We start from the raw sequence: 5,535 nt of genomic DNA on the forward strand, positions 1-5,535 counted from the left end.
AGCGGTACAGGAATGTCTGGCCTTAACCTGAAATAGAGGTAGCACGTGACTTGAGTATTTTAAGAAATACTCAGTAAGTGACTCCACCATCGGGGTTAAATGCATGACTATGCGAATGCAATGACGGGACTTATCATATCGGTCTCTTTTCCTACGATACTATCCTAATGGGTAGCTTGGATGTGTATCATATATTCTACATACAACCCATGTTTGTGAGTATTGGCTCACCAGACATTTCAAACACCGCTGGACCCCTTTTCTTGTCGGCCTGCCTGCTCAGGTAGCTCCCCATGCCGGACATACATTAGAATCAGTAACCGTCACAGTAACATTATGTAAAACATAATGTTACTTCATCTGCATAGTGGTGTACGCGTTCGTACCTTCGTGATGGAATAGGTGTACCCCCAGGCATGAGCACACATATTGCATGAGGTCCCAATATTTTTCCATTGTCATTATTATTTAATATAACCCTGCTAGCGTTTCATAAATATCATATCATTTTGAATATCATTTCACATGTCGTTTTATCATTCATATCATATTATTTCTCATTTTTCAGTTCTCATATCATACATAACTCTAACAGGGTTCTATTTCATGCCATTTATCATGATTTCATGTCATTCATATCATGTTGTATACATAAAATTTAAAAGACATAACACAACGTTCCAAACTTTTAACATAACTTCTCCTCATATACATCTCATACCATAACATATCGCATCACAATATATCATATCATAAACATGTCAATTTATCACACATCTCGTACCATAACATATTTCCTATCACTTTTCATATCCAATCACAACATATATATATATATATATATATATATATCCCTCATTCACATGTCATATCATACTCATATCATATTGCAAACACTTCGTGGTCATATCGTTCCCTAACTTATCATAGCCTTAGCGTTCCTTTACATCTCACAGCCATATCGTTACATGAACGTACCTTAGTCATATTGTCATATGAACGTATTCTAACGCTATTGTTTTAACAATCTATCATAATCCTATCCCTTTCTACCCATAACCTAACCGTATTCTTTTATCAATAGATCGTGACCATATCATTTTTATCAATCTCTCATATACATAGCACTTCGATACGTAACCTAACCTTAATGTTTTATGAACTTATCTTACTCCTATCATTACTTTACATTCAGTGCATCCTTCTCGAATCCTATCTCAACCATATCATTGAAAAAATCGTACCGTAAGTATTATCATACAATTCACATATTATAACATATACATAACAACATATCATAAGCATATCGATCCACAAACAATTTACACATATCAATATAGACGACATGTGCAGAACCAAAGTAATGTGTCAACATCAAATATAACCATGCCGATAGTAAGACCAGTTACGTGATTAGCTTAAGTAGTGTCACCAATTTATCCTTAGTGAGAGTTCGATTTTTGTTCTTTGTATCCAAGTCAACCTATGTGGACCCATGACATCAATTTCAAGTTCAATTCTCTATATAAGAGACTTTGTTTTTATAATTTTTTTTTTCTTGGTTTATTTGTTTATTTTGTTGGGCTATTACACCTTCAATGTGATGTACAAGAACTTTAACCACCATATTCTCCATCAAAACTTATTAAATATTAATCACTTTTAAATCAGTTTGAAAAGTATGGAAAGTGTGTTAATCAACCGGCTCCTACATAATTGGGTATCTAAATTGGAGGATTTTTATCTAAATTTGACCACTATGATATAAGAGGATTCTTAAAGCACAAACAAGTTATACACAAATTATATTAGCAAAGTACTATATATGTACGTACATACATTTTGGCAAAGTAAAACAACATATTTAAAGCATAGGTACATACATACATTTATTTATATATATATATATATATATATATATATATATATATATATATATATGTATGTATATTTGAATTATATCAAAATCGAGTTTATACACAAATTTTAGATAAAAGCTGAGGGTAAATCCCAATTTTTATTTAAAATTTTTAAGGATTATATTTTTGAAATGTTGTCATAAAAATCAAGAGTACTATTAAATTTAAAAAACTATACGCATGGGATATCAAAAATATGTTTTATGCTATAATTATTTTTTAATATATTTTAGATCTATTTTATACTTTTTCAATATATTTTTATGGGAAGAAACTATCACGTTTTTATAATATTAAAAATAAGAAAATAACTAAACCATATTGACATTTTTAAGCAAGCTCATTTTGTCTTCACACAAGTATTCTAACTATGAAATCACACTTTATATAAATTCTGGTGAACAACTAATTTAGATATGTATTAATAATATTTTTTTTTTTTTTTTTTTAAGTTTTCCTAATTTATTGGTAACAAATAACTTTTGAAAACTAATTATGCCCTATAAGAAATATATCTAACCATTTCAATCTAATTTATTTTTGAAAAACTTCATCCAACTTTAATTTTAATTCGAAAATATTCTAATTTAGGATCTAATTAAAAATATTTACATCTCATTTTAATTCTAAAAGTGGAGGTTACATTTTTATTTTTTGTTTTTATCTGTAAGTATTACATTTCTCACTCCATTAACAATATTTTTCTTTTTTTGTAATATAGTTTTTAGAAACATATCAAAAAAATTAAATCTCCCCGAAAGTTTGTCCAATCTCAATGCTCTCGAGGCAATATGGGACGAGAGTGGCAATGTGCTTTCTTTGTGTCTCAAAAGACGTGTACCAACCGGACCAAATCCTACAACATCTCCTGTAATACCTCGATCGGATTTAGGCACCAAGAGACGTGTCCCAATTGGCCCAAATCCACCAACATCTCCTGAAAGCCCTCCCGTAAATTTAGGAACCAAGAGTCGTGTCCCAACAGAATCAAATCTAGCAACATCTCCCGAAACGCCTACATTCGGTTTAGGGGCTAAGAGGTGTGTCCCAACTGGCCCAAATCCAGCAACATCTCCAGAAAGCACTCACTTAAATTTAGGCACCAAGAGGCGTGTCCCAACTTTCCAAATCCAGCAACATCTCCGAAACGCCTCCATTGGGTCTGGAAGCTAAGAGGCATGTCCCAATTGGCCCAAATCCAGCAACATCTCCTCAAAGCCCTCCGTCAAGTTTAGGGACCAAGAGGCGTGTCCCAAAAAGACCAAATCAAGCAACATCTCCCGAAACGCTTCCATTGGGTCTAAGGGCCAAGAGGCGTGTACCAACTGATCCAAATCCAGCAACACCTCCCGAAACACCTCTATTGGGTTTAGGGACCAAGAGGCGTGTCCCAACTGACCCAAATCCAGCAACATCTCCTGAAAGCCCTCTCTCAAGTTTAGGCACCAAAAGGAGCGCCCCAACTGGACCAAATCGAGTAACATCTCCCAAAATGCCTCCATTGGGTCTAGGCATTAAGAGGCATGTACCATCTGGCCCTAATCCAGCAACATCTCCTGAAAGTCCTCCATTAAATTTATTATAAGGTCTCGTGATAGTAGCAAGTGTAATTTTGGTCTCTAAAGATGTATTATAATGAGGTCATTAATTTTCTTTCTTCTATCTAATGAGATGATCCACGTTTATGACAACGGACTCTAATAATCGGCGTGAAAGAGAATAATTTAGTCTTAGAATCTTTTTAATCTAAAACTTTGATAATAAGATTTCTTTGCCTTTTATTCAAAAGCTCTATTATCCATGAACACATAATTTTTATTTCTACATCATTGATTAACAAAAAAAAAAAATTAATGGGTCAAATAATTTGTATAATTTTAAATATGACCGCCTATAAATTACAATTTTTGAGATATTCTGACGTAATTTTTATTTTACTTTCATATATAACTAATATATCATTTTTATATTGTATCATTATAGACATTTTAAATTAAATACAAAAGAATTATAGATAGAAACAAAATTAAATTCGATAGATTTACCATTTTTAGTCTATTGATAAGATAAAAAGATGATAAATATATCAATTACCTTTACAAGTGGTATACGAGGATGAAAAAAAAGAGATACCGTAGATTTTTCGTTTTGAGAGGTTTGATGATAGAGGAGTGGTTTTCTTAATTTTATTGTCACTTGCCATCAAACAAATAGTCTTGTATGTTCATTTATTTAGATATGATTAAAATTCGATAATTTAAAATAACTAATCGATAAAAATTCTTTTTAATATTTTTTTTTATAAAATTGCATAATTTAATATTGTTTTGTTAATAGCCCAAAAAAATAATAATTAAAAAAAAATGGTAACTCATCCCTCTCTCTCCACCTATTTCTCACATCTCCTCTCCCAAATATCTCTCTTCAAAACTTACTCCTTTCCCAATATCTCTCTTCAAAACTTACTCCCTAGAATTAGTAGTAATTATGCCCTACATAAAAAGAAAAAAAAGTTAGGGAATGATATGACCACGAAGTTTTTACGATATAATACGATTATAAAATGCAAAGCAATCTATTTTAATCTAAGACTGGAAATTTAAATATGTGTCGATGTACGTGCTACAATCTTTGCTCGCGATGCTGTCGTCTTCCGTACAAGTGCACCTTTGCTTTACCTGAAAAATGATGTGTCACACGGTATGAGTATTTCGACGATTACTCAGTAAGTGGCCCCACTATAAGGGGTAGGGGGCCATGCAAATGCAAACACATGCAAACATGATTTAGAGACATATCTCTAACATCATAAGGGTAGCCTCCAGTCTTGGACAAATTGGATGTGTAGTACTTCCCTACACACGACTCACGTGCGAGTGTGAATCCGTAGGGCGCTCGCACACCCCTTGGACCCACTGTTCAAACAAATCTGTAGCGACGTTTGGAGGTCAGCGGACCATAGTGTCATGCGCCTCATGAACACCCTTATCATCATACTGGGTGCATTCGCACTCATCATCATACTTTGCGCATTCACACTCATCATCATACCGTGCGCGTTCACACTCATCTTCTCAAGGGGAAGTATCCCTATGCTTATGAACATACAATATGCATGAAATCCCTCTAAATCCATCATAATGTCTCTTCTGACACAACCCTTTAGTCTCATCTCTTTGTTACTCCAGGTAACACACACTCGTGGATATTTTTGTTGAAAAGAAGGCTCGCTCTGATACCAATTTGTTGAAAATAATACTCATGAAACTGTGAGGGAGATGTCGAGAGGTGAGAGACAAGGAGACAAGGAATTCTGAAAAAATCCTCTTTCTATTACAATGTACTTAAATAAGACAACTCTACTTCATCTACTTAAATAAGACAACTCTACTTCATCTCTTGCTCTGCATTTTACAATCGAAAATATCCTAGGTTTTCTAAAGGCTAAAATTGGCTATCCCATATGTCATCATTTTCTAACCCACTATTCTTCAAACACTTATTCGCCTCTCATTTTCCTTGTTGCCATTTTGTTCCATCACTCAATTTCAAAACTTACTAAAATTAACAAAACAAAACAAAAACAAAAAAAAAAAAAAAAAAAAAAAAAAAAAAA

The sequence above is a fragment of the Cucurbita pepo genome, chromosome LG06, assembly GCF_002806865.2.
Source record: "Cucurbita pepo subsp. pepo cultivar mu-cu-16 chromosome LG06, ASM280686v2, whole genome shotgun sequence".
Classification (NCBI taxonomy): Eukaryota; Viridiplantae; Streptophyta; class Magnoliopsida; order Cucurbitales; family Cucurbitaceae; genus Cucurbita; species Cucurbita pepo.